The 14164-nt window shown below is 39.8% G+C and overlaps 1 pseudogene; it reads left to right on the forward strand.

Annotated features, from left to right (window-relative positions):
- Positions 1 to 647: 647 nt before the first annotated feature.
- LOC103453432 (uncharacterized) lies at positions 648 to 12035 on the forward strand (annotated as a pseudogene).
- Positions 12036 to 14164: the final 2129 nt, after the last annotated feature.

Genomic DNA, 14164 nt, shown 5'->3' on the forward strand with positions numbered 1-14164 from the left:
TAGCTGCAATGTTGCGCATCACGTAGTGTGGTACATTTTTTTGTGGAAGATTTAATCATTATAAAGAATCATTACACCTTTATATGCATGTTCTAACAATTAATTTATCAGACTACTTACTTGTAAATACGTATCATGAAATAAAATCAATTATTTTTTGCTTGAGCTATAAAGAGTTAACCCAAAATTAATAGATTCAATAAAAACTAAGGGGTGTATTGGATTGAGTTTTAATGGATTTATAAATTTTTGCATTTTGATGGAAGGTAATTGACTTCTAGAGACTTCATGAAATTTTTTGAGTGAATACTCTTAAATTCTTAACAGAAAATGTGAGATTTATGAATTCGTAAAATACGCTATGAAATCTCTTCAGTATCAAAGAAAAATTGTTTACAATGAATCAAACATATTAGTTATTGAATTATTGATGTGATGTGTCAAGATGATAATTACTGATGACATTATTCTAAACTACCATTTAGTCTATGAAAAATTGTTGATGTTTATTGCCAATTGGCATTATCTTTTTGCCTTATTAAAAGTTATTTCCATTCTTTCAACTTCAACCATTTTAAAAATGATCTTCTCCAACCACTTACATACATCAATAGAGAAATCTGAATCATATCTGGTCACAAAACAAGATGGTAGCTACCAATACAAATTACTACCGGAAAAGTGAAGTAAAAGGCCTTGATGACACCAAAGGAGTTAAAGGCCTCGTTGATGCGGGCATAACCGAGGTTCCTAGAATATTTCATCAACCGCCAGAGTCGGATGATCATTACTCCATCAAAAATTCCAGCTCTGATTCAGAAGCCAGCCAGTTTAGAATTCCAGTCATAGACCTTTGAACTTGATAGTCTAACTAAACGCAACGATGGTTGGAAAATTTAATAATATTATTATTATATTAAATTTATTAATTGAATGGAAATTAGAAGTGGAGCCTTTTGGTAGAAAAATGTGTCTACTCAAATGAAGGGAACAAATTTCTGGTTTTGCTCCCCGCTTCAGCTCAACTCCTTTGATCTGGAGGGAACATATTTCCTACAAAGCTGGGTAAACTTTTACAATCGGGTTGCTAAGCTAGCTGACAAGGATGAGCTCCTGCAAGAGTTTGTCTTTGGCTTGTGGAGATTATGGAAGAACCGGAATGAGGCTATCTTCAGAGGAAGCTCCCTTCCGCCGACTGAGATTCTGGAGGCTTGGAATCGGAATGTCGCTGAGTACCGAAATGCAACCGAGAGGGTGGACCAGGGCTCTCCGATTCCGGCGTATAACAGGGACGCGGGGGTGGAAAGGAGAAAGGTTTGCTGGAAGAAACCTTGCTTTGGGATGATTAAAGTGAACACCGATGCTGCGTGGTGCAAGGCTTCGCAGAGGGCGGGGCTGGGTTGGGTGGCCCGGGACTTTGCTGGGGTGCTGCATGGGGCTGGTGGAACTGGTGCTTCGAGGTTTCACTCTGCTGCGGCAGCAGAAGCGGCTGCAATTCGGGGGGCCTTGGAATTTTGTCTGCTTCAGGGTTTTGATAATGTTATTGTTGAATCTGACGCTAAGGCTATTGTCCTCATGATCAGGAAGGAACTAATTCACGACTTTAGGATTGGTTGTGTGCTTGGTGACATCGAGAATCTAGCACGTAGGATGCATGCCGTGTCTTTCGTCTTCGCGCCTAGAGAGAGCAACACTGCTGCTCACTTGGTGGCTAAGTTTGTTTTTAAGGAGGGTAGGGAGTTCGTTTGGGATTGTATTGGGCCAGAATTTTTGTTTAACACCCTGGCCATTGATGCTAACCTGTTTCTCCGTCTTTAATATATCTGTTCTGCCTTTGTCAAAAAAAAAATGAAGAGTTGCAACTTTGGACTCTTCATGAATGGTCACATGATTTCCAAAAAGGTATCTCACATTCTATAAATAGGGAAGTCCCCTATAATCACAGAAGATCATTGTTTACATAATCATACATAAAGTGCATTAAATATTAGAGAGTCTCATTGAGTCCATATGGGAGAGTTTTCAACACAATCGTGGTTCATGGAGCATTGTGATTTGAAGTGCTACTATTACAAGGATATGGTCGTTGTATCTTGGGAGACATGCGTCGATCAACCATGAGCACCGTAGTGGGGCGTAAACTTGTTTTAAGCACAAAGTGTCTAACACTTGCTTCGACTGTATTTTCAAGTTTTTCTAATCCATTATGTCAGGTTCGATTAACATTAGTTACTCATGTGCATGCATTACTTTGATATATAATTGCATAAATTATTTCTTGATTTTCCATGTGATTTAATATAGCAATTTGACCCTAATTTTTTCTAACAACGAGAATGTTGCGAAAGTCAGAGAGGCGTCAGAGACGTGGGGCTTTTTTCAAATTGTCAATCATGGAATACCTGTAGATGTTCAGGAGGAGATTAAGGATGGGGTACGTGGGTTTTTTGATCTAGACACTCAAGTGAAGAAGGAGCTTTATTCTCGTGATCACTCCAGACCTATGGTCTACAATAGCAACTTTGATCTTTACAGTTCACCGGCGACTAATTGGAGGGATACTGTTTTTGTGTTATATGGCTCCTAATCCTACCAAGCCAGAAGACTTTCCACAAGTATGCAGGTATGTGCAAGGGAATTTATATTTCTCCGCAATCAGTGGTAAGTTTTGTATATATCTTTATCAGGACTTTTGGTGGTTATGGAGTTGCATACTTTGACTAGTATAACATAGACAACAACTGCATATAGAATTCATTTGCTGTTTGTTATATGGAATGGATTGTTGTTTATTCATTTTCTGTTCATTTTGATGTAAAAAAAAATTAAATTCTGAAAAGAAAAAAAAATTATTGAGATATTTTTTGAGTTGGACATCATTGGATTTCATATCATAATTATTTGTGGCATACTTAAAACTATCTCTCTTGATATCCTACATACTAAAAATATAATATTTTATGACTTTTTTTGCTCTTACTTTTCTGATTTTTTATCTTATTCTATCCTATCTTGTATGATTTTCTAAACACTTTTTGTCACATCCCAGTCTCGACTCCGCCGTAGCATGATATTGTCAGCTTTGGGCCCCAACCATGCCCTCACAGTTTTGTTTCTGGGTTTCGGCACGAGAACTTCCCAGTGGGTTACCCATCATGGGATTGTTCTCGCTCGAACTCGCTTAACTTCAGAGTTCCGATGAAATCCGAAGCCAGTGAGTTCCCAAAAAGTCTCGTGCTATAGGAGGTGGGCATGTACATATAAGGCACATCACCCCTCTCCGTTGGTCGATATGGGATGTTACAATCCACCCTTAGGGGCCTGACGTTCTTGTCGGCACACCCACACCGAACGACATAGTGGCTCTGATACCATTCTGTCATATCCCAGTCTCGATTCTGCCGTAGCATGATATTGTTCGCTTTGGGCCCCGACCACGTCCTCACGGTTTTGTTTTTGGGTTTCAGCACGAGAATTTCCCAATGGATTACCCATATTGGGATTGCTCTCGCCCGAACTCACTTAACTTCGAAGTTCTGATGGAATCCGAAATCAGTGAGTTTCCAAAATGCCTCATGCTATAAGAGGTGAGCATGTACATATAAGGCACATCACCCCCTCTCCGTTGGTCGATGTGGGATGTTACATTTTTCATCTTCAAACTCCTTCTCAATAAGCAGAAGGAGTTCTAGACAAGCTAAAGCATAAGGTAACATGGAGGCCAATTGCCATTTCTAGCGTTATCTTTGTCTGCCATATATATGAGCTAAATTTGAAAGGATAATAAAATGATTGAAGAAATTTTGTTTGTGAAATATGACAAAATTATTATTATTATTTTTTTATGGATTAGGAACAAATGGAAAGGGTATTTAGACTTGTGGAGGAGTTTTAATGTTGGATCTAATTTGGATTAATTGATAATATTTTTTTGAGTGTTGAATTTAAATTTTTGTCGTGGTCTTTTTTATTAAGGAAAACTAATGAAAAATGTTTGAAAACTTTGAGTTTTAACGATAAGAACAAAATAAAGGGTAAAGTGAATAGTAACATGATTGACTTTTTAGTGTAAAATTGTGGTTTTTCGTTAAAGTGAACAGTACCGGAAGCTTTTCGTTAAAGTTCTCTTTTTATTACCGTTAAAGTTTATTAAATTGGATTTGAGTCATTAGGTTTAAAAAGTTAACGTTGATTTTTTATTTTTTTTTCAAAACTGACCATTGGATTAGAACGGTCACAAAATCTGGGCCGCTCAACATTGTTACGGACATATAGCTAAGGGCGCCTCACTGGATCATAACGGCAGGGAATCCCCCAGTCCACTTGCATCTGACGTGCAGGCCCACTTTTTCCTTGCCTTTCACGTGTTACTGCTTACTGGGGCTCTCGTTTCACTTGACAACCTTATTTATCCGGGGGCTATTTGAGACCCAAATTCTCATTTTTCCCACACTAAAGTACATCCGTTGGATATGGTTTGGACCCAAAATCTTAGGGCCTGTTTAGTATCTAACTTGAGAACGAAACTCAAAATTTTAATTTTTTTTAAAAACACATGTTTTGATTTAAAATTTTTTAATTCAAAACCTTGTTTGGCATGCATTTTGTCAAAACTAATCCATATAGAAAAAGTCAAACGCCCAGCCCAAGCAATTACCCGACCACTGCATCCCTCCTATCCCCGGCAGCGAAAGACCAATTTCCTAACCACCGCATCCCTCACTTCCCTAGCAGCGACTCCTGTGGCTATTTACCAACTCCTTCCTCCAAACTCGCTCTGATAGAGGCTAATCATGTTGACAGTCTCAAACCTGAGATCCAACGACCATGGGGAAGATGTGGTGGCTCTGGTGCTATGGTGGATGCAAGTGCGAAGAGATAAGATTGAAGAGGCAACAAAGAAGAGAGGATTGAAGAGGCAAGAGAGATCGATTTGTCTTGGCCAGAGGGAGAAGGATAAAGGTGGTGGCTATGGTGGATAAAAGTGGGAAGGGATTGGAAAGGCAACAAAAAAAAAAGAGGATTGAAGAGGGAAGAGGGAAGGGAGTACATCAAATGGGAGAGAGGAGAGAGAGGGAGAGAGAGACGGGAGTGATAATCCATAAAATAAAAAGTCTAAAAACACACTTTTTGTGTTTTCATCCAATAGCCCTTGTTTTCAGATATTTTTGAGTTATGGTTTTGACAATTGTATTCAAATCCACTACCAAACAAAGATTTTAAATTTGTGACTCAAAACTTGTTTTTAAGTTATGTTGATGCACAAAACCGGATGGTCTTGGAACAACGTAAATCCGACCGTGAATCTGCATGAAATGTAAATGACACAAAGAACACAAGGATTTTATCGTGGTTCACCCCAATGTTTGGGCTACGTCCACACTGTAGTTGATTCTGTTTCTCTGTAAGTGTATGGATACAAGTGTTTGGGGAAGTCCCCCAGAGAAAGAAGAGAAGGGAGAGGAGAGCCTCGGTGGTGTGAGGTCTCTCCTGAATGTAATGAGAGCTTTTCTTAGCCTTCTTAGGCTTGGCTCTTTTGCCTCCCCTAGAATGAGGGGAGGAGTCCCCTTTTATAGAATAAGGGGCTCCTCCTCTTTTACAAAGTATGGGCTTTAGTGTGAGGCCCAAATATAAGGCCCAAGGCCCAAATATACGAGGCCCTAAATATGGTATAAACAGTAGTCCCCCAAGTCTTCAGTCAAGAGAGTCTTTTGGCTGGAGACTTGAAATTCAGTCCATGTGTGGGCCGAAGTAACTAAATGTCGTCTAGAACTGATGCTCGATATGAGGCGGTGCCCAATCTGGAATGATGCTCAACTAGAAGTAGCACATGTTGTGAGGCCGCTTTGCTTGTAGCTTATGTTGCCTTGGTTGGCTTGGCTTGTGGCGTTTGAAGGTGAGGGAGTCCCTTTTATAAAATAAGGGCTCGCTCCTCGATACATAAATTTAGGAGTGATGCTCGTGGCGAGGTGGTTGCTCAGCTGGCGGCGATACTCTCTAATGGTGGTGAGGGAGTCCCTTTTATAAAATAAGGGCTCGCTCCTCAATACATAAGTGATGGGCTAAGTCCCCCAAGTATTTTTCATGAGGCCCAGTTGAGGCCCAATATATGGTACATAATGTAGTCCCCCAAGTCTTTAGTCAATAGAGTCTGTTGGCTGGAGACTTCAAATTGAATCCATGTATGGGCCGAAGTGGCGGTTGTTCGAAGGCGGTATTTGTATACCCTGCACTGAAGCTTTGTAGGTGAAGCTTTGCAGGTGAAGCTTTGAAGCTAGAGCTCTGTAAATGAAGCTTTCGAAGCTGGAGCTTTTGTAAATGAAGCTTTTGAAGCTGATTGACATGAGTGATGCTCATGAATGTTTATGTTGATTGACATGAGTGATGCTCATGGATGTTGTCATGAGTGATGCTCATGAATGTTAACATGAGTGATGCTCATGAATGTTGACATGAATGATGGTCATGAATGTTTATGTATGATTGTCATGAGTGATGCTTATGAATGTTTATGTATGAATGACATGAGTAGTGCTCATGTATAATTTTGGAGTACTAGGCGTACTTTTGATGACCTGGTTGGTGCTATTTCAGGCCTATGGGCCTTTGCCCTCCACAACATGTCAGCCCATTTGTTTTGGGCTTTTCCCTTTTTTTTTTTTTTTGTTTTGTTTTTTTTTTTGTTTTTTTTTTTTTTGGTTTTTTGTTTTTTTTTGTTTTTGACCCTCTGATGGGGTTTATATATATTACCCTCTGATGGAGTTTATACAGATGTCTCCGAAAGATAATAAAAATAAATTACATCATTCGGGTGGGGTATTTATTCCTTGTTTTGGCAGTGTCTCCATGTGCATCCTTTTTGCTTTCCTCTTTTCTGCTTTCTGAAATATTCGCCCAACGACATGATCTTTTTTCTTTTCTGTTCCCTCTTTGATCTCTCCACTTCCAGACACACTGACTTGCTTTTGCTTTTACTTTCCCTTTTCTTTCTCTTTTCCTTTTGCTTTGTCCGCCACTGCCTTTCTCTTTTCTGGGACTGCCCATCACATCACCACCTTCAAGCTCAGAAATATCAGGGATCAGCTCTCCCTCTTCTCGGCGAGGTTGAGTGACATCAAACCCAAGGTGAGGCCGGACAAAATCCCGGCGAAGACCGGTGTAGAGACATCACGACCCCGGCGTAGAGGAATGTCGTCCGACGTCATCCAACTGGCGAACTTCTGCGAGGTGGTGTTGGGGTTGACAGCGAGGTGGCCTCCACTTTATCGGACGAAAACCTTAGAAATCTATCTCTCTGTCTTCCTCCTATTTCGCCCATCTACAACTCGTGAGTCTGCTTCTCCAGCTCGGCATTTTTATCAGATGCTGCAACAAAATCTGACTTCAACAGGTTGATACGTTCAGGTGACTCACACAGGGAGGAACCAACCTGGGCGATCAATTTAGCAAAGTTACGATTGAGAATCGCTGCTGCTGGGACCCGGTTCTCCTCCACTCGGGTTGGCTTGCTGCTTTAAATCTGACGGGGGTAGGTGGCATGGATGGCGCTGGTGGCAGCTGCTGGGCGGGACTCGACTTCCCAGCCATGGATGCAAAGGACATGTCGCCCGTCGGTCAAAGGCTCAGCTCCGGTGGCTTTCAGCTCCTCTCGATTGCTCTGCTGCAGCAACAGATCTCCGTCTCCTTCGTCAACAAGTATCCATTTTTGTCAACAGATCTCCCTCATCGCCGCCGGTCCAGCGCCGTTGCTCTCCACACCGTTCGAGGACGACAAGTCCTCCATTTCTGTGCTGGATATGCAGGCGGAACAATCCGACGACGAAGACGACTTGGCGTCGCCGTCGCAGTCACCGGAAAAAATTCAGGCGAGCAGGATGAGCAGAGAGAGTGGAGATCGCGGGTTCCTGCAACAGAATCTGAGAAGATGGCAGACTTGACGGAGATCTTGATGGAGATGGCAGACTCCGGCGGAGAAGACTTTGGGGCAGCTGCTTCCATGCGCTAGGACTGGTTCCCTCATGCTCTCAACACTTCAAGACCGGTGAGCTTCCCGAGCTCCAATGAGATCGACCCGGTTAACAGAGAGCTTGAACTGAGGTCGACGACTGGCCGCAATGAATCGCGGGTTCCGGCGATGGGAACGAAGCGGACTCGGTTTGTTTTGGGTCAACGAAGCGGACGCTTGGATTCGTCGGAGTACCTCGTTGTGGATCTCCAGCTTCTGCCTGAATCTGCATGGCTGTGCCTGCGATGACAGCACCGCTTGGCTGCCGCGGCTCTCCACGTTCTCGTCGACAGCCATTGAAGAGCTCGGAAAAAGCCTGTTACTTCCCCTAATCTTTCTCCAGGAGCTTTTGGACACGTGTGAAGGTTAAGGGAGAAGTGGAGGTGTTTTTCCAGGAGCTTTTGGATGTTGTTTTTTTGTAATTTGGATGTTGCTTTTACAAGAACAGAGAGGGATGGAAGAGCACAGGTGTTGGAATTTGGATCTTTTCTGTTGATAGGTTTTTGCAGATTTTGCAGATTCACAGTGGTGAAATTTGATGAAAAAATGAAAGAGAACCGACATAGTTTTTTGTATCGATTCCCACAGACGGCGCCAAATGTTGATGCACAAAACCGGATGGTCTTGGAACAACGTAAATCCGACCATGAATCTGCATGAAATGTAAATGACACAAAGAACACAAGGATTTTATCGTGGTTCACCCCAATGTTTGGGCTACGTCCACACTGTAGTTGATTCTGTTTCTCTGTAAGTGTATGGATACAAGTGTTTGGGGAAGTCCCCCAGAGAAAGAAGAGAAGGGAGAGGAGAGCCTCGGTGGTGTGAGGTCTCTCCTGAATGTAATGAGAGCTTCTCTTAGCCTTCTTAGGCTTGGCTCTTTTGCCTCCCCTAGAATGAGGGGAGGAGTCCCCTTTTATAGAATAAGGGGCTCCTCCTCTTTTACAAAGTATGGGCTTTAGTGTGAGGCCCAAATACAAGGCCCAAGGCCCAAATATACGAGGCCCTAAATATGGTATAAACAAGTTAAAAACATTGGATCCAAATCAAATACCAAATAGGCCCTTGGTTTTCATTCCCATCCCCAAATGGAGACAGCCCAAGGCAAGGTTAGAGTTTGTCTTATTGGATACAATAAAGTTTGAAATCTAAAAAGTAAAAAGATACATATATAACTAATAAGCAGCTCAACTCACCATATTGGTTAAATTTCTGTGTTAATTTCAACTCGCAGAGACATACTATTTGAATATTCAAAGCAAGTAATGAAGTTGGGGAAGTTGTTGGAGTTGTTATCGGAGTCTCTTGGCCTAAAGCCAAGTCACTTGAATGACATAGATTGTACTGAGGGCCTTCTGATTCTAGGCCATTACTATCCTTCTTGTCCACAACCAGAGTTGTCACTGGGGACAAGCAAGCATGCTGACAATGACTTTCTCACAGTGCTTCTGCAAAATCATATTGGAGGTTTTCAAGTTCTTCATCAGAGCTAGGGATGGCAATTTAACCCGTCAATCCGATCTCCGCAAGTAATCGATCCGAATGGTTCGGTTTCAAGCATAAAATTTCGGGTATTTTACGGTTATGGGTAACTGTCGGGTAAATTTTTTGGTTCCAGGTTCGGTTATGGTTATTGAGGTATCCGTCCCATACCCATACTTGAAATCGAACCATTTTATCTATGAATAAAAAAATATAAATATTTATTATATGAAAATGGGTTGTTAATAATCATGCATTATTAAAGGCTTCTTATATTAACACCCCACAAATTGTTGAATAAACCCCACATACTTAATACACCCCACATTTGCTTTTTCACTTAAAAATTATCTTAATACACCACACATACTTTTTCATAATACCTCCACACCCCACATTCTCAATATACACCTTATATTTTGTACATACACCCCACATTTCTCAAATCTAATAACACTCATTTTTTATTTTTAGGGACTGAATCTAACCTTTGAACGTTTAGTTTGCCGAATGATTTCAAAATGATGATTTGCTAGGTAGGGTAACATCAGCAATGGCTTCATTGTTAGGTTTAGCTTCGTGGTACACAATTTTTGTTTTGACTTTCATGAACTTCATTTCTGCAGTGTGGAGCACTTGGAAAACATTGGTATCCATTACTTCCAAACACTGAGAAATTGGAGAAAAAATTTCTTAGATAGACAAAGGTAAGGAGATTTCATGTAAACTCTCATTGTGATCCCTAAAAGATGAATATGAATATAGAAGTTTAAATAACACAACAAACGCAAGATTAAATCATTATCGATGTCATCGAAATCAGTAAAACAAAGAAAAATATGAAGTCTTACCTCATGTGAAACTTCCGAAACATCGATTTCGTGTTCCATTCGTCAAAAACAATTTTTCTCAATCAACATGTTTTTAGTTTCATTGGTTAGGGTTTTATTCAACAATGGAGGGTGGGAGGGTTTTGATAGTTGAGAAGATAAATAATACGCTAAAACTGATTTGGGGTGTATTTGAAATTTTTTATTTTTTAAAAACCTAATAAGATCAAAATTGTCATTGCATAGTAGGGTAAATAAGTCATTTAATATTAAATTTTAATGTGGGGTGTATTAAATATGAAATTAATTATTTACTTTTATATATCATTAATAATAGGAATTATACGCTTATAATTTTCAAGAGTGTAAATGTTTTCTTGGTAATATACATTTTTAATATTACTTATTAGATGCATTGTATCAATTGTATTAATAATAGCAATTTATTTAATATCTTTTTTTTAATATTCGTCACCCAATGCGGAAAATCGTTCCCGATTACAAATTTATTTAATATCAATTGTATTAATATTACTTATTAAATCTTTAAAAAAAATTATAAATACCATAATGGGGAAAACCGTTCCCCTATTACAAATTCGTCACCGAACGGGTTCGGTTATGGGGAAAACCCGTTCGGGGATTCTTCGGCTATAAGGATGGCACATCCAAACCCAATCCGCCCCGTTGCCATCCCTAATCAGAGAAAGTGGGTTGATGTTGCCCCTGTGCCTAGTGCCCTTGTGGTTAACATTGGAGATTTTCTACAGGCAAGTATAAAACTATCATATATATATATTGTTACTGGATTAATGAGTTATCGTTGTATACATGTTGTAATTGAAAAATTTTATTCTCTAATCATCAATTTATAGATGGTGCATCATGAAGATCTAAAATATTACCAGAACCATCGACTTGCTCAGTGCATGATTTACAATGATGTACAAAATAATTGGCACTATCACTACTATCTTGTGATATCCTTCTATATTTATAAGTGAAGGTCAAGTTCGATTCATTGTCTAGCATGGCCCAAATTTCCCGATCTCCAATATCGAGCAATAATACAACCATAAACCTTTTTTTTCAATTATCATATACCATGTATTATCGTGTCTTATTTCTTTATCTTTCTGTCGTGTCTAAATTTTATAATTTTTTCTTGTATCAAATTGTTCAATTTAGATTCTAATTTGGGTTTTAAAATTGAAGTCTTTTGGGTTTTCAGCTCATATCAAATGATAGATTCAAGAGCATACAACATAGGGTACTGGAACTTTGTAGGTCCAAGGATATCTGTTATGAGCTTCTTCTGCACAGGGAGGTTACCGGCGACAAAGCTCTATGGACCGATCAAGGAGTTATTATCAGAAGACAATCCTCAAAAGTACAGGGAGACTACTGTGATGGACTACGTTGCTTACTTCAACAACTAAGGCCTTGATAGCACATCTGCCTTGTTGCATTTCAAGCTTTGAAGTTTGACACAGAAGATTAGTACTCATGAAAAGTTCTCTCTTACAATCTATAGCCTTATTATAGAATAAACTACCCAATAACGGAGCTAGCATGGAGTCGTTAGTCATCCCTGACCACAATAACTTCAAACATCTTATGTATATTTGTGTGTGTGTATTGTACTTGACCCAATAAATAGTTAGGACAAACTAAAGTACAATCTCCTCCTCCTCCTACTTATTCTATTTGTTTTATCATCCCTATCTTTCTTTTCTCTCTTCTTGTGTGCGACTTCATTTTGTGCACCAAATGCTCGATGAAATGCCTCAGTTGATAAGTCTTGGCAGTCTTTAACGTTACTTTACAATTTCTTGTAGCCACCCTTGACAAGTCACTACATGTTATAGTAGCTTACATATGTTGCCAAATTCCTTCAGCAGATGCTGGCAAGAATCGACATGTTCCTAACAAGTGGTCAATGACATGGTCCAATAAATTTATTTATTTTTGTTGAAATCATGATCCCATTATTTGAATATCCTGACTTCACCACTGAAACTACCTATATGGTGTAACATAACTCCAGTGTTATAAAAATCGGCCTAGGCGCTAGGCGGTTAAGGCCCCCTGCAATTTAGTGCAAATCGTTTCAAAAAATCAATCTGGAGTTAGGCGGCTTGGTGGCATCTAGGTGGGCTAGGTGGTTTAGTTTTTTTTTTTTTTTAATTAATTGTTTGTTTTTTTTTCTTCTTTAATTTCATGGTGGTATACTTATGAAAATGATGTACCTAATTTCCAAAGGATGGCTATAAAGATTCTCTCATTGACTACAAGTTCATCCCATTGTGAGGAATTGGAGCACTTTTGAGGGGATACATACAAAAAAAATAAAAAATATATATATATATATATATATATATATATATATATATAAACTAGACACAACAAGGTTAAATAATTTAGTTTATGTCCAATCCAATGCAAGGATCATGAACAAGAAGAATTTAGTCTATCATCTACGAATACTTCTCATTATGAATATATACTTAATGTTTTTTAAATATTGAACTTGTTTTTTGGAAAAATGAGGAAATATATTGAAAGTGAGAACAAGTACAAGTGGAGTCAAAGAAGACTCTAATCCCAGCTAGGGATACATAGTGATACCAACCATATAGAAAAGTAAATCTCAGGAAGAGAAGATAACACTAGCTACAAAAAAAAATAGAGAATGGCAATGGAGTAGCCATCTTCAAACTACCAATGATGGAGGACGAGGGAGTCCATCACATGAAAGTACCATAACCAAGGAGGGAGGGGGTGTTAAAGCCCATTGGAAGTGTCTCACCCTCGAGTTGGCAAATGCAACTGCCAAATGAGCTGCTCGATTGGAGGACCTTGCTGTCCAAGTCCAAGTTACTTATGAAAAATGAGATGCCAATCATCGAATCTCGGCGATAATGGGGTAAATTCTCCATATTTTGTTGTGAGAAGGACAATTGATGGCCTGTATGACCACCATGGAATCACTCTAGATCATAACATGCTGGAAGTTTTTTTTGTTGAAGCTAGTTTCATCCCTGTTAATACTGCTTCAGCTTCAACCTCTTCAACTGAAACTCTCTTTAAGAAACTGGACTCACCGCAAATAAGTTCACCACTAGAATTTCAAATAACAACTCCCACTCCAACTTCTATGTGGAAGAGTTCCAAGCCCCATCAACGTTAACCTTTACGTTCGGGTCCACAGGAATGATCCACCTATGAATAGAATGATCCTCTTGACTAACAATTAATGGGAGCCTGGTGTGTATATTTGCTATGTCATTGTACATATTGTTACGTCTTGCTAAGACAGAGATGGGGTTGGGAGCCACCTTCTTGAAAACTGCATGACATCATTCTTTCCAAATCTCCCAACATATTACCCCAATATATATCACATCCCAGTCCGCATAGCAAGATATTGTCTGCTTAGGGCCACGCCCTCACATATTTGTTATTGGGTTTCGGCATGAGAACTTCCAAATGGGTCACCCATCCTAGGACTGCTCTTGCCCAAACTCCATTAACTTCAGAGTTCTTTTGGGATCTCGGAGCCAGTGAGTTCCCAAAACGTGTCTTGCAAATGAGAGGTGAGCATGTACATATAAGGCATAAAGGATACTTTCCCCTGAGCGATGTGGGATCTCACAATATATAACCATGTAATATCCCTTAAAGATGCAGATCCCATCGTAGCCATGCATAGAAGCCAGCGATCAAGAGAGGTAATTTCTTGATTATTGGGACGATAACATAAGCAAGAGCCATACCACACATAGTGCACCCGCTGGCACTTGAGAACAATATGTTGAGAGAATAGGTTGTGTTTTGTAGGAATGGC

Source organism: Malus domestica, chromosome 13, assembly GCF_042453785.1.
Source record: "Malus domestica chromosome 13, GDT2T_hap1".
Classification (NCBI taxonomy): Eukaryota; Viridiplantae; Streptophyta; class Magnoliopsida; order Rosales; family Rosaceae; genus Malus; species Malus domestica.